General features: G+C 53.0%; 1 long non-coding RNA gene across 1 annotated transcript; it reads left to right on the top strand.

The window, feature by feature from the left end:
- The first annotated feature begins 461 nt into the window (after nt 1-461).
- On the top strand, nt 462-9,378 carry LOC127039628 (uncharacterized). Its single transcript, XR_007771229.1, has 2 exons — nt 462-1,117; nt 8,763-9,378. It is a non-coding gene; the product is annotated as an uncharacterized LOC127039628 (long non-coding RNA).
- Nucleotides 9,379-23,229: the final 13,851 nt, after the last annotated feature.

Consider the following 23,229-nt stretch of genomic DNA (forward strand, 5'->3'; position numbering starts at 1 on the left):
TTCAGTTTGGAGATGGCTGGGGAAATGGAGCGGAGCCAGGTGAGGCTCTGGTCTTCCTGCCTCCCCAGAATGGACCCGGCCAAGGGGTCCCGTTCTCTGTACCTACAAGCTCTGTTTTAGACCATGTTCCTGTCATCTAATAAACCTCTGTTTTACTGTCTGGCTGAGAGTCACGTCTGACTGCGAAATTGGGGTGCAGGACCCTGTGGCTTCCCCAGGACCCCACGTGTGCGGACTTGCTGTGGGAAGTGTACGGTGGGGCAGGGGATGCTGAATGCTCTGGAGTCAGACCCAGGAAGGTGGAAGCTGTGTAAGCTTCTTGCCCTGGAGACAGTCTGCTCAGAGAGAGGAGGCTTCCCCAGAGTCCTGACGGGCTTCGTAGGGAGCAGTTCCAGGGCATTGCCCTGGGACTCCGTGACACCATGTGGAATTGATCTTCTCCACATTCTACAGTTCCACCGCTCAATGCGTCCTATGATTCAGGGTTCTCAGCCCTCTGTTTGTGGATCACAATTTGTTTCCTTTGCTCCTAAAACAGTAATTTAGGGCCTGAGATGAAAGTGTCACAGACCTGGATGGGGAATTTGAATGGATCGCAAATACAGTGAGATCATTTGGAGTTGAAATCCCAGTTTCCAACGGCTGGCAAAGCCTGTTGTAGGACTTTTCCTACGGAGATGGGTTTGTTTGCAGATGGGGAGGCTGGCTGGTTGGTTTGTTTTTTTCCATTATGGCGATGCTAGAACTTGCGTCTGACGAAGTGGAGATCACCCACAAAAGCTTATGCCCCAATATGTTTGTTACTCTGTAAGGTGCCACAGGACTCTTGGTTGCTTTTTACAGATCCAGACTAACATGGCTCCCCCTCTGATACTAGAACTTCTGTAAATAATATGACTCAGGCCTAATGAGCGAAGGAGGTTTGAACGGCTCAGAGGAGAATGCAATGGGAGAATCTCTTGTCCTGATTCTGAGTGGTCATAGAATCATAGGCTCACAGAAGATCAGGGCTGGAAGGGACTGTGACGTTATTGATATAATCTGGGACCATATAGAACATGGCTGCAACCAAGGTCCTGTAGTGGCACCAAATCTTATGTAAAGGGGGTCATATAAGGTGTCTAAGACCAGGTTATGGGTTGCTGGTTAGGATTATGCTGTCTGTATGTCTGTATCATTTTGTAGTTGAAGTTATGAATATTGGCTTTGTACTGTCTGTATTTCAAACTTGTGCTGTGCTGCTGGGTGACACCTCAGACCATTTGGTGTCAGTTCTGCCTAGCCTGCTTGATGGCCCATTAAGGACCATGAGCTACACAATTGACCCATTGAGAGAAGGCAGATACACCTTGTAACTCAACAAAGTATGCAGGGACTTGCCCATGTGACTCCAGACTCCATTTTGCTGTAATTTTCCACAGTAAGAACAAAGAGGTTCTTACACCTGGAAAAGCCTATAAAAGGCTGGTGCCTCATCTCCATCTTGTCTTCAGTCCTGCTTCTTACCTCTAGAGGGACTTTGCTACAAACTGAAACTCTGAACAAAGGACTGATGACCCATCCCAGCTGGGATGTTCTCCGGAGACTTGATTTGAACCTGCAGTTTACTCCATCACTGCTACAAGCCTGAACTAAGAACTTTGCCATTACTGTATGTAATTGATTCCATTTAACCAATTCTAGCTCTCATCTCTATTCTTTTCCTTTTATGAATAAACCTTTAGATTTTAGATTCTAAAGGATTGACAGCAGCGTGATTTGTGAGTAAGATCTGATGTGTATATTGACCTGAGTCTGGGGCTTGATTCTTTGGGATTGAGAGAACCGTTTTCTTTTATTGAGGTGTTGGTTTTCATAACCATTCATCCCCAGGACGAGTGGCACTGGTGGTGATACTGGGAAACTGGAGTGTCTAAGGGAATTCCTTGTGTGACTTGTGGTTAGCCAGTGGGGTGAGACCAAAGTCCTCTTTGTCTGGCTGGTTTGGTTTGCCTTAGAGGTAGAAAAACCCCAGCCTTGGGCTGTGACTGCCCTGTTTTAAGTGATTTGTCCTGAATTGGCACTCTCAGTTGGGTCCTGCCAGAAACGCATCGCTACAGAGGCATAGTCGGCAGGATCCACAGAACTAGGTCAATTAAGCTTTGGGTCAGAACCCCACGCTGTCCAAATTTGAAATTTAATATTGAGAGTTTGGTTGGTTGAAGATCAGTGACCATAAGCCAGAAAGCATCAGCAGAAGCAAGGAAATTGCAAGCCCTGATGGACAGCCTGCAGTTTGAACATGAGCAAAAACTGGCAGAAATTCGAATGGAAGAGGAATACGCCTTGGCCTGGCTGGAGAAAGAAGCTGCTAAGAGAGAAGAAAAAGCTCATAAGAGGTGTCTGCAGCTGCTGGCTGCTGAGGAGAAAGCTCGACAGAGGCAACAGGAGCTGGAACAGGAGACTGGCAAGATGCAGCGAGAAACTGCCAGACTTCAGCTCCTAGTCAAAGAAGCAAGGGAAGAACAGCAGAAATTGGATCCTCTCGGAAGTCCAGTTTGTAACAATATTGGTATGTTGTGTAACTCTGTGCAGTTGTCTGGGGGTAACCAAATGTACCCCAACGTGGCCACCTGTTATGTCAGTGCTGTTACTGTGAGTTCAGTAGAAGGTGGCTCCATAAATTGTGCCAGTGCTCTGTATGGGAGTGGTAATGAAAAATTCATAGGGAGTGTAAAAGTCAGTGGTGAAAGCTGTTTAGGGCAAATGATGGCTTCTAACATCACTCTTGTTAAAGCAGATCTGGTCAAAGAGGAAGATTATTTACCAAACCCAAGTGGGAATGTTATAGTCCTCTGTGAGTTTATGGTGCGTGTGCCTGTAGCCAGAATCCACCTGGAATGGACTGGGGCCCAGCATGAAGTGATAGCTGGCTTCAGGAAGTTGATTGGGGAAGATGTTAAAGCTTTGTTCAGTCCAGGTAGCCAGTCACAGGACAGAAATGATCTCAAACCTGTGTCTATTGTGGGCAATGATTTGCCTGGGAAGGGTTGCTCCAAAGGTGTGTCTGGGAATGGAGTTTCTGAACGTCTGTCTAATGTCTCAGAAGTGAATCTGGGGTTAGATCGAGAGCAGAAAGAGGTCAGTGGTGAGGAAAATGTTTCTCAGGAGCAGATTAATGTGAATGGTCAGGGAGAAGCCCTAACTGAGGAAGGAAAGGGGAGATTTTCTGTAGGTGATGGATTGGTGGCTAGTGCAGCTTGTAAAAGGGAACCTGAAATGAGTAACTGTGATATGCTGGAAGTAGCTCAGTGTAGTGAGAAGAGAAGCAGCTTATCTGTTGGAAGTGGCAATGTGCCTGGTAGGGGAAGTTTGGATGAGCCTAGGCAGCCTTATGAGCTGATGGCTTTGCTAAGTCAGCAGTTTGGGAAGACAAGGATAGTGGAAGATGAGTGTCCCTATCCCTTACCTGAGTCCTGTGTGGAGAAATGTGACAATGGAGGGAATGTGCCTGTGTCTGTCAGGGGTATTGACTTGCCTATGGAGGAAGCTACCTCGGTCTGCAAACGGTTGTCTGTGAACAGCCCTGTGTGCTGGGACAAGGGAAATGAAATCCCAAGCTGTGTGTCTGGGGAAGGAGAATGTGTCTCCGGCTTTTCCGTGTCTGTGGAGTAGACAGAAAGTGTCTTTCAGCTTGTGATGGTTGAGAATAGTGCAGTTGTCTCAAAGTTGGTTGTGGATACAGCTAAAGCCCAGGAAGGGAATGGTCCTAAGTCTGTGTCTGCTGGGGAGAATGGCACTGTGACTAGGTTGCATCCAGTTAGTATCCTAGCAAAATCCCAGAGACCAGACAATTCTGGTGCTTGTAGTTTGCCAGTTGCTAATGTGTGGTTGGAAAAGGGTGTAGCAACTTTGTCTGTTCAGGGTGATACCCTGGCCAGGGCACAAGCAGAGCATGAAGGTGATTTAATTGTGTTACCTACTGACAGTTTGACAACTTGTAGTAAGAAGGAAAAGATTCCTGAACTTGTTCATGGCCAAGGGAAGGAGAATGCTTCTAATCTGTTATCTAGAAAGTCTATAAGTTTGCGTGAAAGGGGATTGTGTAGAAATCTGCCTGATGGGCCAGAGGTGATTCTGGATGTAAGTGAGACCCAGAAAGAGTCTGTGGTGGCTCAGGAAAGTGTTCCTTTAGAGCAAGCCCTAGGTGAAGCAGGGAAGGGCAACATTTCTGAGAGGAGTGAATTGCTGCGAAGGCCTGATCTACGCTACGCGTTTAAACCGATTTTAGCAGCGTTAAACTGATTTAACGCTGTACCCGTCCACACAACGAGGCCCTTTATATTGATATAAAGGGCTCTTTAAACCGGTTTCTGTACTCCTCCCCGACGAGAGGAGTAGCGCTAAAATCAGTATTACCATATCGGATTAGGGTTAGTGTGGCCGCAAATCGACGTTATTGGCCTCTGGGCGGTATCCCACAGTGCACCATTGTGACTGCTCTGGACAGCAATCCGAACTCGGATGCACTGGCCAGGTAAACAGGAAAAGCCCCGCGAACTTTTGAATTGCATTTCCTGTTTGCCCAGCGTGGAGCTCTGATCAGCATGGGTGGCCATGCAGTCCCAAATCCAAAAAGAGCTCCTGCATGGACCTTACTGGAGATACTGGATCTGATCGCTGTATGGGGAGACAAATCCGTTCTATCAGAGCTCCGTTACAGAAGACGAAATGCCAAAGCGTTTGAAAAAAATCTCCAGGCTATGATACAGAGTCCACAGCACAGTGCTGCGTGACAAGCGTAACGGAAAGCCAAAGAATCAAATGGACATTCATGGAGGAAGGGAGGGGGTACTGAGGACTCCAGGTATCCCACAGTCCCCAGCAATCTCCGAAAAGTATTTGCATTCTTGGCTGAGCTCCCAATGCCTGTAAGGTCAAACACATTGTCCGGGGCGGTTCAGGGTATAGCTCATTAATTTACCCCCCTCCCCCGTGAAAGAAAAGGGAAAAAAAATTTTCTTGACTTTTCAATGTCACCCTATGTCTACTGAATGCTGCTGGTAGACGCGATGCTGCGGCAGTGAAGAGCAGTATCCGCTCCCCTCCCCTCCCCGGTGGCAGACGGTACAATATAACTGCTATCCGTCATCATAATCAGCCCGTGAGTGCTCCTGGCTGGCCTCAGGTGAGGCTGGCCGAGGGCACCTGGGTAGAAATAGGAATGATTCCTGGTCATTCGCGGTAGATGGTACAGAATGGCTGGTAACCGTCCTCATCATAGCAACTGGGGGCTGAGCTTCATCAGCCCCCTCCCTTTCATGTCTAAAGAAAAGATTCTGTACTGCCTGGACTATCATAGCAGCGGGATGCTGGGTTCCTCTCCCCCACACCGCTTAATGTCCTGCCTGGACTATCATAGCAGCTGGAGGCTGCCTCCCCCTCATTTTATCTCATTAACAAGTCAGTGTTTCTTATTCCTGCATTCTTTATAACTTCATGACACAAATGGGGGGACACTGCCATGGTAGCCGCGGAAGGTTGGGGGAGGAGGGAAGCAACGGGTGGGGTTGTTGCAGGGGCACCCCCTAGAATGGCATGCAGCTCATCATTTCTGCGGGAACTGACACGGAGCGGCTGTGCTCTCTGGTACACTGGTTCTCTGGTACACTTGCCCCATATTCTAGGCAGGACTGACTCTATTTTTAGATACCATAAAGGAGGGATTGACTCGGGGAGTCATTCCCGTTTTTGTCTTTGCGCCCCCAGCCGACCTCACCCAGGGGCATCTATGATAGCAGCAGACGGTACAGAACGACTGATAACCACCTCTGCTGTCATGCAAAGGCAAATGAATGCTGCTGTGTAGCACTGGAGTATCGACTCTGTCAGCGGCATCCATACACATACAGTAACAGTAAAAAAAAAAGCTGAATGGGCTCCCTGGTTGCCATGCTATGGCATCTGCCAGGGCAATCCAGGGAAAAAGGGTGCGAAATGATTGTCTGCCGTTGCTTTCCCAGAGGAAGGAATGAGTGACGATATTTACCCAGAACCACCCGCGACAATGATTTTTGCCCCATCAGGCACTGGGATCTCAACCCAGAATTCCAAGGGGCGGGGGAGACTGCGGGAACTATGGGATAGCTACAGAATAGCTACCCACAGTGCAATGCTCCAGAAATCGACGCTAGCCTGGGACCATGGACGCACACCACCGAATTAATGTGCTTAGTGTGGCCACGTGCACTCGACTTTATACAATCTGTTTTACAAAACTGGTTTATGTAAAATCGGAATAATCCTGTAGTGTAGACATACCCTTAGAAAAGCTCCTGGGGAAAGGAATCCTCATGGTAACCTGTGCAAGCAGTTCGCTGCAACTGAAGGTGTGGAAGTGATTTAGTCAAGGAAGTTTCAGTTCCTAACAGCCAGAAATTGTCTGTTGTAAATGGATCCACTGACTTTCCTTTTGAAAGATCCAGTGTGGGTAGCTCTGAGAAGGTCTCGATGGAATAAAAACTGTTAAGAAAGTTGAGCAGCCCTATAACCACATGGCTATGTGTGGCCAGCGTGTTGGGAAGACCATGGTGTTGGGCCAGGAATGTCTCCATGCTGATTTTGTGAGTGAGCAGTCTGTGCTTCAGGGTCTGAGGACAGATTTGGTTACTAGTGTTTCAGAGCAAAACAGTTTTATGGCTGAATGCTTGAGGATGCAGGGGAAAGCAAGCAAAATCTCACCCTCATACCCTCTGGATTGGTGTGGTATCTCTGTAAGGGTATGTCTACATCTACAATTTTGCAGCGCTGGTTGTTACAGCTGTATTAGTACAGCTGTATAGGGCCAGCGCTGCAGAGTGGCCACACTTACAGCAACCAGCGCTGCAAGTGGTGTTAGATGTGGCCACACTGCAGCGCTGTTGTGCGGCTTCAAGGGGGGTTCGGGGAACGCGAGAGCAAACCGGGAAGGAGACCAGCTTCCCCGCGGTTTGCTCTCACGTTCCCCGAACCCCCCTGCAAACCGCAGGGAAGGAGACCTGCTTGCTCGGGGGTTCGGGGAACGCGAGAGCAAACCGCAGGGAAGGAGACCAGCTTGCACGGGGGTTCGGGGAACGCGAGAGCAAACCGCAGGGAAGGAGACCAGCTTCCCCGCGGTTTGCTCTCGCGTTCCCCGAACCCCCCTGCAAACCGCAGGGAAGGAGACCAGCTTGCACGGGGGTTCGGGTAACGCGAGAGCAAACCGCAGGGAAGGAGACCAGCTTCCTCGCGGTTTGCTCTTGCGTTCCCCGAACCCCCCTGCAAACCGCAGGGAAGGAGACCAGCTTGCACGGGGATTCGGGGAACGCGAGAGCAAACCGCAGGGAAGGAGACCTGCTTGCTCGGGAGTTCGGGGAACGCGAGAGCAAACCGCAGGGAAGGAGACCTGCTTGCACGGGGGTTCGGGGAACGCGAGAGCAAACCGCGGGGAAGGAGACCAGCTTCCCCGCGGTTTGCTCTCGCGTTCCCCGGACCCCCCTGCAAACCGCAGGGAAAGAGACCTGCTTGAAGGAGAGGCTTCCTCAGGTATGCTGGGATACCTGCTTATTCCACGGAGGTCAAGAAAAGCGCTGGTAAGTGTCTACACTTGATTACCAGTGCTGGATCACCAGCGCTGGATCCTCTACACCCGAGACAAAACGGGAGTACGGCCAGCGCTGCAAACAGGGAGTTGCAGCGCTGGTGATGCCCTGCAGATGTGTACACCTCCTAAGTTGCAGCGCTGTAACCCCCTCTCCAGCGCTGCAACTTTGTGATGTAGACAAGCCCTAAGACAGAGTCCAGCCTTGGAAGTGGTAGCAGCTAAGAAGTTAAAAGCTGGCATTTGTGTTGATGCAAATTACCTGACTGGCAGGGAGAAAACAGACTTGCTAATAGCTGTTAGCACAGAGAGCCCACCCCATCAGCCAGTGAATTCAGTTAAGCAAGAGAAATCAGGGTGTGATCCTGCATGACAAGGAGGAAAGAGAACTGAATTTTGGGAAGGGAAGCCGCAGCTTAACCCTAAAATACCCAGACCCCAATGGTATGGAGCCGAAGGTGTGGCATGACAAACATGACTGCAGATGGACAGTTGTACTGAATTTGCTGTTATTGCTAATGGTGATTTTGTAACTAATGTGTTGCTATTGCCAAGAACCGTAAAAATGTACAATGTGCCTAATCTTGTGAAAAATCCCCTGAACGTGTTGAAAGGAATACGTGAGAACTCACTTTGTTAAAAGGCCTTGCTATATTGGTGTTTCACAGTTAATGCCTGTAAACAGTATTGAAACTTTTCCCAGGGGAAAAGACATTCCAGACCTAATGTGCTGTATGGAAAAGGGAAACTGAGGCACACTACCATATTGCTTGCATGGCTAAATGCCAAGATTCCTGTACTATGGACAACATTAATATCTACATTGATTTGTAAAAGCAGCAAAGAGTCCTGACAGATGTTTTGGAGCATGAGATTTTGTGGGTGAATCCCCACTTCTTTGGATGCATGCCGTCAGACTCATTGATTTGATGTTAATTGGGTTCCAAACATTTGCCAGAGCTTGTATGGATAAAGTAGCTGTAGTAAGACAGACCCAAGGATGGGGAGCTCTTGGGATGCAGTGAGTGATGTTTGTGTCATCCCTTCCTGCATCAATTTTGCATTGGGGGTGTGATGTTATTGATATAATCTGGGACTATACAGAACATGGCTGCAACCAAGGTCCTACAGTGGCACCAAATCCTATGTAAGGGGGTCGTATAAGGTGTCTAAGACCAGGTTATGGGTTGCTGGTTATGATTATGCTGTCTGTGTGCATGTGTCATTTTGTAGTTGAAGTTGTGAGTATTGGCTGTATACTGTCTGTATTTCAAAGTTGTGCTGTGCTTCTGGGAGACATCCCAGACAAGTTGGTGCTAGCTCTGCCTAGCCTGCTTGATGGCCCATTAAGGATCATCAGCTACACAACTGACCCATTGAGGGGAGGGAGATACGCCTTGTAACTCAGCAGGGTGTGCAGGGACTGGCCCATGTGACTCCAGACTCCATTTTGCTGTAATTTTCCACAATAAGAACAAAGAAGTGTTCTTACACCTGGAAAAGCCTATAAAAGGCTGATGCCTCACCTCCATCTTGTCTTCAATCCTGCTTCCTACCTCTGGAGGGAATTTGCTACAAACTGAAGCTCTACACAAGGGACTGATGACCCATCCCAGAGGGGGATGTACTCCAGAGACTTGATTTGAACCTGCAGTTTACTCCATCACTGCTACAAGCCTGAACTAAGAACTTTGCCATTCCTGTATGTAATTGATTCCACTTAACCAATTCTAGCTCTCATCTCTATCTTTTTCCCTTTATGAATAAACCTTTAGATTTTAGATTCTAAAGGATTGGCAACAGCGTGATTTGTCGGTAAGATCTGATGTGTATATTGACCTGAGTCTGGGTCTTGATTCTTTGGGATTGAGAGAACTGTTTTCTTTTATTGAGGTGTTGGTTTTCATAACCATTCATCCCCAGGACAAGTGGCAAACTGGAGTGTCTAAGGGAATTCCTTGTGTGACTTGTGGTTAGCCAGTGGGGTGAGACCAAAGTCCTCTTTGTCTGGCTAGTTTGGTTTGCCTTAGAGGTGGAAAAACCCCAGCCTAGGGCTGTGACTGCTCTGTTTGAGCAATTGGTCCTGAATTGGCACTCTCAGTTGGGTCCTGCCAGAACCACATTGTCACGGGGTTCGTGAGGGGCACAGATACCTACGTTCAGCCTGGACGGGTCCAGGGGGTGGGGGCTTAGGGATTCGTAGGGAGCACAGATGCCTACGTCCAGGCTCTAGGGGTCCCAGGGTAGATTAGGGGGTTTCTGGCGAGCACAGATACCTACATCGACGCTGTAGGGGTCCCGGGGTGATTGCGGGTTGTGGTGGACACAGATACCTACGTCCAGGCTGTAGGGGTCCCGGGGGAGTTGTAGGGGGCACAGATACCTATGTCCAGGCTGTAGGGGTCCTGGGGGCTTAGGGGGTTCGTGGGGGGCACAGATAACTACATCCAGGCTTTAAGGGTCCCAGGGGGGCTTAGGGGGTTCGTGAGGGTACAGATACCCGCCTCCAGGCTGTAGGGGTGCCGAGGGAGCTTAGGGGGTTTGTGGGGAGCACAGATACCTACGTCCAGGTTGGAGGGGTTCCTGGTGGGTTAAGGGGTTTCTGAGGGGCACAGATACCTATGTCCAGGCTAGAGGGGTCCCTGGGGGGCTTAGGGGTTTTCTGGGGGTGAGAGATACCTACGTCAAGGCTACATTGGTTCCTGGGGGGCTTAGGAGGTTCTTGGGGGACACAGATACCTATGTCCAGTTTGTAGGGGTCCCGAGGGGGCTTATGGGGTCGTGGGGTTCACAGATATCTACATCCCGGCTGTAGGGGTCCCTAGGGGGCTTGGGGGGTTCCAGGAGGCACAGAGACCATGTACAGACTCGAGAGATCCGAGGGGGCTTTGGGGGTTTATGGTGGGCACAGATACCAACGTCCAGGCTGTAGTGGTCCCTGGGGTTACGGGGTTTTGGGGGGGACATAAACCAACTTCCAAGCTATAGGGGACCTTGGGGGCTCAGGGGGTTCGTGGATGGCACAGATACCTGCATCCAGTCTAAAGGGGTCCCTGGGCTGCTTAGAGGGTTCTTGGGTGGCACAGATACCTACGTCCTTGCTGTAAGGGTCCTGGGGGGCTTAGGGAGTTTGTGGGGAGCACAGATACCTACGTCCAGGCTGTAGGGTTTCCTGGGGGTTTAAGGGGTTTCTGAGGGTCACAGATACCTATGTCCAGGTTGTAGGGGTCCCTACGGGGCTTAGGGGGTTTGTGGGGTGCCAAGATACCCACGTCCAGATTGTAGGGGTCCCGGGGAAGATACCTACATCCAGGCTGTAGGGGTCCTGGAGGGCTTAGGGGGTTTGTGGGGGGTGCAGATACCTAGGTCCATGCTGTAGGGGTCCCGTTGGAGCTTAGGGGGAAGTGGTGGACACTGGTACCTATGTCCAGGCTGGAGAGTTCCCGGGGGGACTTAGTGTTTTTTGGGGAGAACAGATACCTATGTCCGGCCTGTAGCGGTCCTCGGGGGGCTTAGCAAGTTGTTGGGGGCACAGATACCTATGTCCAGGTTGTAGAGATCGCGAGGGAATTGGGGGTTGTGGGGGGCAGAGATACCTATGTCCAGTTTGTAGGGGTCCCAGGGGAGCTAAGGGGGTCGTGGGGTTCACAGATACGACGTCCAGGCTGGAGGGGTCCCAGGGGTGCTTACGGCGTTCGTGGGGGCACAGATACCTACGTCCAGGCTGGAGGGGACCTGGGTGGCTTCGGGGGGTTGTGGGAGGCAAAGATACCTACTTTCAGACTGGAGGGGTCCGATGTGGGCTTAGGGGGTTTGTGGGGGGCACAAATACCTACGTATAGACTGGAGGGGTCCCAAGGTGCTTAGGGGTTTTTTGCTGGGCACAGATACCATTGTCCAGGCTGTAGAGGTCTGTGGGTGACTTATGGGGTTGTTGGGGGGCACAGATACCAACTTCCAGGCTGTAGGGGTCCCTGGAGGCTTAGGGGTTTAGTGGGGGACACAAATACCTACGTCTAGGGCGTAGGGGTCCCTGGGGGACTTACGAAGTTTGTGGTTGGCACAGATACCTGTGTCCAGGGTGTAGGGGTCCTTCGGGATCTTAGGCGGTTCGTGGGGAGCACATATCCCTATGTCCAGGATGTGGGGGTTCAGGGGGGAAACATACCTATCTACAGGCTGTAGGGGTCCCTATGGGACTTAGGGGATTTGTGGACGGCCCAGATACCTACGTCTAGGCTGGAGGGGTCCCTGGGAGGCTTAGGGGGTTTGTGAGGGGCACAGATACCTATGTCCAGGCTGGAGGGGTCCTGAGGGGCTTTGCGGGGCTGTGGGGGGCACAGATACCTACGTCTGGGCTGGTGGGGTCCCTGGGTGGCTTAGGGGTTTGTGGGGGGGCAGAGCTACCTTCGTCCAGGCTAGATGCGTCCCAGGGGGATTAAGGGGTTGTGGTGTTGTACAGACAAAACTACACAGGATCTTTTCAGGGGGCAAGACAAAGAGACCACATTTATTATAATAACAATTTGATTTATGACTAATAACTAATATCTTAATTCTTACACACGCGCGCACACACACACACACACACACACCCCAGATGTTCTGCAGCTGCTGCATAGTTACCAGTCCTGAAGGTAGCTGAAGTTCATGGCTTGATATTGCAGCTTGGGTTCATAGCTTGTGGCGGTAACTGGCCAGGAAAGCCGTGCACAAGGACGAGCTGGGTCTCTGTTGGACACAGGGCCGGTTCTAGCCATTTCACTGCCCCAAACACGGCGGCACACTGCGGGGGGCGCTCTGCCTGCCGCTCGCGGGTCCCGCGGCTCCGGTGGACCTCCCGCAGGCGTCCCTGTGGATGCTTCACGGGAGCCGTGGGACCAGCAGACCCTCCACAGGGATGCCTGTGGGAGCTTCACCGGAGCCGCCTGCCGCCCTCCCGGCGACCGGCAGAGCGCCCCCCACGGCGTGCCGCCCCAAGCATGTGCTTGGCGCTCTGGGGACTGTAGCCGGCCCTGGTTGGACATGCACCAATGTTCTCCCATGTTGGCAGCAGAATGTTACCCAGTGTCTCTCATCTCACCCTTCTTTTTTATAGGCTTTTAGTTTGGATTAAAAGTCTATAGGTCTTGCTGTGTCACGCTGCCTCTGGGTTTGGTGATTGATCACCCGTCAATTGCAGGCTTGACTTTCAGCCTTGAACCTGGCCTTGATCTTCCTTCTGTTGTTCTTTTGTCCTTTTCTTTTTAGGGTGGATGCTTCTGACTTTGTTTAGGGCTGTTGTCTAGGTCTTCAGCCATTGGTATTTGAACTTTATCTCATCAGGACAGGCTGGGGCTGGAGGTTGATTCCATCATCCATACGTGCCTCAGTCACACATCTAAACTAGACTAATAAGATTACAGCAGGATTTGCAAAATTGAAGGTTGGAGGAAGCTTTTACAAAATGGAGTGAGTGTTTGAAAATGGGGTTTGAATTACAATATGGCAAACAGTGAACAGAAGGTACAATGTAGGCAAGTGCAGTGAATGGTGAAAAGAAGTTACATTAATAAAGTGAACAATTAAAAACAATTTAATGTATCAGTTCTACAGTGGGGGCACAAATACCTATGTAAGCAGAGTCAGGATGAGCTTTACCCTGACGTCTGGTGGTGAATTATGGCGAGTGTGGAAAAGAATTTCAGGGGCTGATCGTGTTTGCATAGGCACATCCACCTCCCCCGACATAACCATGGCAGCCTGGGATGATTGCTTTGGCAGCTGTGGGGTCCCCAGTTTCTTTATTGGGGCAGGAGATGTGGAGTGTTGTCACCCTGATTGTGTGGATGAGGAACTGTGAAACTGCTTTGAGACAGGGAGTCTCACCATCAGTTGAGTGGCACTCGCTAGACAAGGGAGTGGGCTCCTTGGGTGAGCCAGAAACACCATTTGCACCTTCTTCTCTCTTCACTGTTGAATAGCAGAGCTGATTTTTGATTCCTTTGAGAATCTAAGTTCCAGGTTCTTGAGCTGAAATCACTACAGAGCTGTGCTAGCTAGTGGGGGAGTCTGAAGCCATATTGCAGAGCAGAACAGCTGACGGAGCGGAGCAGCTGGCAGGATGGTTGGAGTGGCCCATGGAGCGAGCAGAGCTGAGCAGTTTGTGGGACAGCTGGAGCGGATCACAGGTCGGCTGGTGGAGCAGAGCAGCTGGTGGAGCGGAGCTGAGCAGTTTGTGTGGAAGTCGGAAGCAGAATCCCACGGAGAGGCTGGGCAGTCGGCCCTGGACCATGTAAGGTGCCCCTTTCTACCCAGGGTGGCAGTGGGAAAACCCCTGCAGATAGACTCTTGAACTCTGGGGCTGCGGGACAGTGGGTGATTTTGGGGTTGCTGGACTCTTGGGACATTTGAGTTATTGGACTTTGGAATCTTGGGATGATTTTGGGGTTGCTGGATTCAAGAGCCCAGGGAAAAGGACACGGCCTAGTTGAGGTGTATTCCCAATTTAATGCTACGTTGTTTATCTCATGTTATTAAACATTTTCTGCTTCACCCAGACTCTGCTTGTGGGAGGGAAAGTATTGCCTCTTTCAGGTGCTCAGGGCTGCGTGTGTAAAATTTTCCCAGGTCACTGGGTGGGGGCTCGAGCTGGTTTGCAGGGAAGGGACCCCTTGTAACGATGCGGTTCTGGTGGGACCCAACTTAGAGTGCCAATTCAGGACCAATTGCTCAAACAGGGCAGTCACAGCCCTAGGCTGGGGTTTTTCCACCTCTAAGGCAAACCAAACCAGCCAGACAAAAAGGACTTCGGTTTCACCCCACTGGCTAACCACAAGTCACACAAGCAATTTCCTTAGACACTCCAGTCTCCCCGTATCACCACCAGTGCCACCCGTCCTGGGGATGAATGGTTATGAAAACCAACACCCCAGTAAAAGAAAAAGGCTCTCTCGATCCCAAAGGACCAAGCCCCAGACCCAGGTCAAAATACACATCAGATCTTACCCACAAATCACGCTGTTGCGAATCCTTTAGAATCTAAAGGTATATTCATAAAAGGAAAAAAGATAGAGATGAGAGCTAGAATTGGTTAAGTGGAATCAATTACATACAGTAATGGCAAAGTTCTTAGTTCAGGCTTGTAGCAGTGATGGAGTAAACTGCAGGTTCAAATCAAGTCTCTGGAGAACATCCCCCGCTGGGATGGGTCCTCAGTCCTTTGTGTAGAGCTTCAGTTTGTAGCAAAGTCCCTCCAGAGGTAGGAAGCAGAATTGAAGACCAGATGGAGATGAGGCATCAGCCTTATATAGGCACTTCCAGGTGTAAGAACACTTCTTTGTTCTTAGTGTGGAAAATTACAGCAAAATGGAGTTTGGAGTCACATGGGCAAGTCCCTGCACACTTTTCTGAGTCACAAGGCGTATCTGCCTCTTCTCAATGGGTCAGTTGTGTAGCTGATGGTCCTTAATGGGCCATCAAGCAGGCTAGGCAGAGCTAACACCAGCTTGTCTGGGATCTTTCCCAGTAACACAGCTCAAGTTTGAAATATAGACAGTATAAAGCCAATACTTATAACTTTAACTACAAAATGATACAGACAGCATAATCATAACCAGTAACCCATAACCTGGTCTTAGACACCTTACATGACCCCCTTTACATAAGATCTGGTGCCACTACAGGACCTTGGTTGCAAACCATGTTCTATATGGTCCCAGTTTATATCAATAACGTCACACCCCTATGTATTGAACCCGGCCCTTGCTGCTATCAATTCAGCCCGGCAGAAGGGTTACACCTACGTACGGGCTGGAGGTGTCCCTGGGGGGCTTAGGGGATTCGTGGGGGGCACAGATACCTACGTTCAGGCTGTAGGGGTCCCTGGGAGGTTTAGGGGGTCTGTGGGGGGCACAGATACCTACGTTCAGGCTGTAGGGGTCCCTGGGTGGCTTAGGGCATTTGTGGGGGTCACAGATACCTATGTCCTGGCTGGAGGGGTCTCTGGGAGGCTTAGCGGGTTGCGGGGGGTACAGGTACTTACATCCAGGATGGAATGGTACCTGGGAGGATTAAAGAGTTTGTGGGGGTCACAGATAACTACGTCCAGGCTCGAGGGGCCCTGGGGGGCTTAGGGGCTCGTGGGTGCCACATATACCTAGGTCCAGTCTGGAGGGGTCCCAACGGTTTTGGGGGTTTGTGGGTGGCACAGATACCTATGCCCAGGCTGTAGAGGTCCCGGGAGTGGCTGGGTGTTGTGGGGGGCACAGATATCTACATCCAGGCTTTAGTGCTCCCTGGGATTATTAGGGGGTTCATGGGGGGCACAGATACCTACATCCAGCCTGGAGGGGTCCATGGGCATCTTAGGGGGTTGTGAGGTCACAGATAGCTAGGTCCAGGCTGGAGGGGTCCCACGGGGTCTTAGGGGGTTGGGGGGTGCACAGATACCTACGTCCAAGCTGGTAGGGTCCCTGGGGAGCTTAGGGGGTTTTTGGGGGCACAGATACCTACGTCCAGACTGTAGGCATCCCTGGGGGGCTTAGGGGGTTCATGGAGGCACAGATACCTAAGTCCGGGCTGCAGGAGTCCCCGGGATTATTACGGGGTTTGTTGGGGGCACAGATTCCTAAATCCAGGCGGCAGGGGTCCTGGGGGGCTTAGCGGGTTCGGGGGGGCACAGATATCTTTGTCCAGGCTGGAGGGGTCCCTGGGGGTTTGGGGGGTTGTGGGGTGAACAGATACATATGTCCAGGCTTTAGGTGTCCCCAGGGGTATTAGGGGGTTCATGGGGCGCACAGATACCTATGTCCAGGCTGGAGGGCTCCCTTGGGGGATTTGGGGGGTCATGGTGGGCACAGATACCTACATCCAGGCTGGAGGGGTCCCTGGTGGTCTTAGGGGATCGTGGGGGGTACAGATAGCTAGGTCCAACCTGGAGGTATCCCTGGGGGACTTAGCGGTTTGTGGGGGGCACAGATACCTATGTACAGCCTCTAAGGGTTCTTGTTGGAATTAGGGGTGTTGTGGGGGGCTCAGATACCTACGTCGAGAATGGAGGGGTCCCAGGGGGATTGGGGGTCTGGGGAGGTACAGATACGTATGTCCAGGTTGGAGGGGTCCCGTGGAGCTTAGGGGGTTTGTGGGTGCCACAGATACCTAGGTCCAGGTTGTACAGGTCCTGGGTGGATTAGGGTGTTTGTGGGGGAGACAGATACGTAAGTCCAGGCTGTAGGGCTCCCAATGTGCTTCGGAGGGTTGTGGGGGTACAGATATCTAGGTCCAGGCTGTAGAGGTCCCTGAGGGTCTTAGGGGGCTGTGGGGGGGCACAAATACCTATGTCGAGGCTGGAGGGTTCCTGGGGGCTTAGGGGGTTCATGGTGGGCACAAATACCTACGCCAGGCTGGAGGGTTCCTGGGTGGCGGCTTATGGGGTTCGAGGGGCAGCACAGATACCTGTCACCAGACTGTAGGGGTCCCTGGGGTGCTTAGGGGATTTTGGGGGGGCCCAGATACTTACGACCAGGCTGGAGGGGTCCACAGAGTTATTAGGGGGTTCGTGGGGAGCACAAATACCTTTGTCCAGCCTGGAGGGGTTCCTGGGCAGTTAGGGGGTTCGTGGGGGGCACAGATACCTAAATCTAGGCTTGAGGAGTCCCTGGGGTGCTCAGGCAGTAGTGGGTATCACAGATAACTACGTCCAGGATGTAGGGATCCCTTGTGGGCTTAGGGGATTTTGGGGGGCCCCAGACACTTACGACCAGGCTGGAGGGGTCCACGGGGTTATTAGGGGGTTCGTGGGGAGCACAAATACCTTTGTCCAGCCTGGAGGGGTTCCTGGGCAGTTAGGGGGTTTGTGGGGGGCACAGATACCTATGTCCAGTCTGTATGGCTCCAGGGGGTGCTTACGAGGGTTTTGGGTGGCAGAGATACCGAAATCCAGGCTGTAGTGGTCCCGGGGGGGCTTAGGGGGTTGCGGGGGGTGCACAGATACGTCCAGGCTGGAGGGGTCCCTGGGGGGATTAAGGGGGTTCGTGGTGGGCACAGATACCTGCATGCAGGTATGAGGGGTCCCTGGTGGTCTTAGGGTATCGTGCAGGGTACAGATAGCTAGGTCCAACCTGGAGGTATCCTTGGGGGACTTAGGGGTTCGTGGTGGGCACAGATACCTACATCCAGGCTGGAGGGGTCCCTGGTGGTCTTAGGGGATCGTGGGGGGCAGATAACTACGTATAGCCTCTAGTGGTTCCTGGTGGAATTAGGGGCATTGCGGGGGGCTCAGATACCTACGTCCATAATGGAGGGGTCCCGGGGGGGCTGGGGGGCTGGAGGAGTACAGATACCTATGTCCAGGCTGTAGGGGTCCCGGGGGGGCTTAGGGGTTTGGGGTGGATACTGGTAACTATGTCCAGGCTGGAGGGGTCTCGGGGCAACTTAGGGGGTTCATGGGGGGCTCAGATAATTAGGTCCAAGCTGGACGGCTCCCTGGGGGTTTAGGGGGTTTGTGGGGGCACAGATATCTACCTCCAGGCTGTAGGGGTGCCCGGGGGTATTAGAGGGATCGTGGGGGGCAGAGATACCTACCTCCAGTCTGGAAGGATCCCAGAGGGACTTAGGTGGTTGTGGGGTGGCACAGACACCTACCTCCAGGCTGCCGGGGTCCCTGTGTGGCTTAGGGGGTCGTGGGGGACACAGATACCTACATGCAGGCTGCAAGGGTCCCTGTGGGACTTAGGGGGTTCATGGTGAGCAAAGATACCTAAGTCCAGGCCGTAGGGGTCCCCGGGGGCTAAGGGGGTTCATGGGGGCTACAGATACCTACGTCCAGGCTGGAGGGGTCCTGGGCGGGCTTAGGTGGTTTGTAGGGGCACAGCTACCTATTTCAGGGCTGGAGGGGTCCCAGGGGGGTTTAGGCGGGTTGTGGGGGGCACAGATACCTACGTCCAGTCTGAAGGGGTCCCGGTGGGGCATAGGGGGGATGTGGAGGGCACAGATACCTACGTCCAGCCTGGAGGGGTCCCTGGGGGGCTTATGAGTTCGTAGGGGGCGCAGATACCTACGTCTAGGCTGTAGAGGTCACTGGTGGGCTTTAGGGGGTTTATGGGAGGCACAGATACCAAGGTCAACACTGTAGGGGTCCCTGTGGTGCTTAGAGGTTTCGTGGGGGACACAGATACCTATGTATATGTTGGAGGGGTCCTGAGGGGCTTAGTGGTATTGTGGGGGGTACAGATACCTACGTTCAGGCTGAAGGATTCCCCGGGGGGGCTTAGTGGGTTCGTGAGAGGGACAGATACCTACATCCTGATTGGATGCATCCTGGGGGGGGTTCGTGGGGGGCACAGATACATACGTCTGGGTTGTAGAGGTCCCGTGGTTGATTAGGGGTTTTCTGAGGGGTGCAGATATCTACGTCCAGGCTATAGGGCTCCCAGGGGCCTTAGGGTTTTTTTGGGGAGCATGGATACCTATGTCCAGGCTGGAGGGGTCACTGCTGGGCTTGGGGGCTTTGTGTGGGGTACAGATACCTACATCCAAGCTGTAGGTGTCCTGATAGTCTTAGGGGGTTACTGGGGGGCACAGATACCTACGTCCTGGCTATAGGGGTCCCTGGGGGGGGGTGAGGGGGTATGTAGGAGGCACAGATAACTACGTCCAGGCTGTATGGGTACATGGGGGGCTTAGGGGATTTGTGGAGGGCACAGATACCTATGTCAAGGCTGTAGGGGTGCCTGGGGGCCCTAGGGGGTTTGTGTGGGGCCAAGATACCTATGCCCAGGCTTTCCAGGTCATGGGGGCTTAGGGCATTCGTGGTGGCACAGATACCTACGTCCAGGCTGTAGGGGTCCCTGTGGGGCTTAGGGGATTTGTGGGGGGCAGAGATACCTACGTCCAGGCTGGATTGGTCCCGGGGGGCTAAGGGGGGTTTCTGAGGGTCATAGATACCTACGTCCAGGCTGTAGGGGATCCTGGGGGGCTTAGGAGGTTAGTGGGGGGGCACACATACCTATCTCCAGGCTGTAGGGCTCCCTGGGGGCTTAGGGGGTTTGTGAAGGGCCAAGTTATGTATGTCCAGGCTTTCGGGATCTGTGGGGGTCTTTGGGCGTTCATGGTTACACCGATACCTATGTCCAGGCTGGAGGGGTCGCTGCGGGGCTTAAGGGGGGTTGTGGGGGGCACAGATAGCTACCTCCAGACTGCAGGGTTAGGGTTTCTAGGGTAGGGCACTTGGAGGGAGGGTTAGGGTTCCTGTGCTTTGGGCACTTGGAGCGAGGGTTAGGGTTCCTATGTGTAGGGCAATTGAAGGTAGGTTGAGGGTTCCTAAATCCACCCCCTGATCTCCCATCCCGCAAACAGACAGTCCCTACAGCATCTCAATAATGCCCAGAGCAATTCCCGCAGGGAGCAACAGTGACACCGTGTGGCCACTCAGGGTAATGCACAGAGCATCACACCTACGTAGAGGCTGTAGAGGTCCCTGGGGGGCTTAGGGGTTGGGGGGGGCACAGATACCTATGTCAAGGCTGTAGGGGTGCCTGGGGGCCCTAGGGGGTTTGTGGAGGGCACAGATACCTATGTCAAGGCTGTAGGGGTGCCTGGGGGCCCTAGGGGGTTTGTGTGGGGCCAAGATACCTATGCCCAGGCTTTTGGGGTCATGGGGCCTTAGGGCATTCATGGTGGCAGAGATACCTACGTCCAGGCTGTAGGGGTCCCTGTGGGGCTTAGGGGATTTGTGGGGGGCAGAAATACCTACGTCCAGGCTGGATCGGTTCTGGGGGGCTAAGGGGGGTTTCTGAGGGTCACAGATACCTACGTCCAGGCTGGTTGGGACCCTGGGGGAGTTATGGGGGCTGTGGGGGGCATAGGTACCTACGTCCAGGCTGTAGAGATCCCGGTGGGGATTAGGGGCTCCGTAGCTGTCCAGGGGTGTCTTAGGGGGTTGGGATGGGCACAGATACCTATGTCCAGGCAGTAGGGGTCCCTGGGGAGCTTAGGGTTTTTTTGGGCTGCCCAGATTGCTACATGCATGCTGTAGCGGTTCTGGGAGGCTGAGGGGATTTGAGGGGGGTACAGACAACTCCGTCCAGGCTGTAGGGGTCTCGGCAGGGCTTAGGGGTATGCGAGGGGCACAGATACCTATATCCAGGCTGTAGGGGTCTCTGGGTGCCTTAGGGGTTTTGGGGGGTTCCCAGATACTTACTTCCATGCTGGAGGGGTTCTGGGAGGCTTAGGGGATTTGTGGTGGGCACAGATACTTACGTCCATGCTGTAGGTCTCCCTTGGGGTCTTAGGGGGTCTGGGAGGCACAGATACCTACGTCCTGGCTGGAAGGGTCCTGGGGGTGCTGAGGGGGTTCATGGGGGTAACAGATACCTCCGTATAAGCTGAAGGGGTCCCTGGGGGCTTAGAGGGTTTATTTGCAGCACAGATACCAACGTCCAGGCTGTAGGGTCCTTGTGGGGATTAGGGGATTCGTGGGGGGCTCAGATACATACGGCCATGCTGTTAGGGACTCTGGAAGGCTTAGTGAATTTGTTGGGGGCACAGATACCTACGTTCAGGCTGTAGGGGACCCTGGAAGGCTTAGGGGGTTCGTGGGTGGTACAGATACCTACATCCACGCTGGAGGGGTCTTGGGGTGGCTTATGGGGTTCGGGCTGGGGCACAGATAACTATCTCCAGACTGTAGGTGTCCCTGGGGGGCTTAGGGTTTTTTTCGGGAGCCCAGATACGTACCTCCATGCTGTAGGGATCCAGGGGGGCTTAGGGCTTCGTGGGGGGCACAGTTACCTATGTCCGGACTGGAGGTGTCCTTGGGGGGTTTAAGGGATTCGTTGGGTGCACACATATGTACGTCCAGGCTGAAGGGGTAAACGGGGGCTTAGAGGGGTTCTGTGGGGCACAGATACCTACGTCCAGGCTGAAGGGGCACAGGGGGGCTTAGGGGGTTTGTGGGGGCCACAGATACTTGTCTCCAGATTGGAGGGGTCGTGAAGGGGCTTAAGGGGTTTGTGGGGGCACAGATACCTACGTCCAGACTGTAGAGGGCCCAGGGAGGCTAAGGGCTTGGCTACACTGGAGAGTTGCAGCGCTGGTGGTGGGTTTACAGCGCTGCAGCTTACTCACCGTCCACACTTGCAAGGCACATACAGCGCTGCATCTCCCTGGCTGCAGCGCTGGCTGTACTCCTGCTCTGCCTGGGGTATAACGAGTGCAGCGCTGGGGATGCAGCGCTGCTCCGCAAATGTGGCCACCAAAAGCGCTTTAATTGGCCTCCGAGGTATTTGGAGATGTCCCAGAATGCGTTCAGCCACTCTGCTGTTTTGTTGTGAACTCCGGGCTCCCAGAGCCGCTTATCTAAAAAACAAACACAGCTCGTTTGCTCGAGCAGAGGCAGGCAGGGGGATTCTTTCAGAGTGTTCACAGCTAGTGTTTGCTTGAGGAGAGAAGCAACACGGCGAGGGGGAGGGGGGAGTCCGTTTTGGAGCAGCTGCTTATGTGGTCTGAAGGCTATTTAGGAGTGCATAATTTGCATTTAGTGAATAAGAGAGGGGTGGGGGAAGGGCTCAAAACTTTTAAAATGATTGAAGGTTGGTGCTGTGTATCTTCCAGTCCTTAGAACTTGCAAGGCAGGGAGCTGACACAGTGTCAGCTCCAAAAATCCACTCTCTCTGTCTCCCCCACGCTCCCTGTCACACTCCACCCCGCCCCCCTCTTTTGAAAAGCATGTTGCAGCCACTTGAACACTGGGATAGCTGCCCACAATGCACCACTCCCAGCGGCGCTGCAAATGTGGCCACACTGCAGCTCTGGTAGCTGTCAGTGTGGCCACCCTGCGGCACTTTCCCTACACAGCTGTACGAAGACAGCTGTAACTCCCAGCGCTGCAGACCTGCAAGTGTAGCCAAGGCCTAAGTGGGTTTCCTATTGGCACAGATATCTATGTCCAGGCTATAGGGGTCCCTTCGGGGCTTAGGGGGTTTGTGGGGCACAGATACTTACGTCCAGGCTGGAGGGGGCCCGTGGGGTCTTAGGAGGTTCTTGGGGGGCACAGACAAATAAGTCCATGCTCGAAGGGTCCCGGGTGGACTTAACGGGGTTTGTGGGCGGGTACAGAAACCTGCATTCAGGCTGGAGGGTTCCCGGATGGGCTTAGGGGGTTCTTTGGGGGCACAGATATCTATGTCCAGGCTGGAGGGATCCTGGGGGTCTTAGGAGTTTATGTGGGTACAGATACCTACATCCAGGCTGTTGAGGTCAATAGGGAGCTTAGCGGGTTTGTGAGGGCACAGATACCTACGTCCAGACTGTAGGGGATCCTGGGGGGTGAGGGGATTTCTGAGGGGCACAGTTACCTATGTCCAAGCAGGATGGGTCCAGGTGGGGCTTAGGGGGTTTATGGGGGGTACATGTACCAACGTCAAGAGTGTAGAGGTCCCTGGGGGGATTAAGATGTTCATGGAGGCACAGATACTTACGTCCCGGCTGTAGGACTCTCTGGCAGACTTAGTGGATTTGTGGTGGCACAGACACCTACGTCCAGGCTGTTGGGATCCCTGGGGGGCTTAGGAGGATCGCGGGGGGTGCAGATACCTACGTCCAGGCAGTAGGGATCCCTGAGGGGCTTAGGGGTTTCTTGGGGGGCCCAGATA

This window comes from Gopherus flavomarginatus, chromosome 23, assembly GCF_025201925.1.
Source record: "Gopherus flavomarginatus isolate rGopFla2 chromosome 23, rGopFla2.mat.asm, whole genome shotgun sequence".
NCBI lineage: Eukaryota > Metazoa > Chordata > Testudines > Testudinidae > Gopherus > Gopherus flavomarginatus.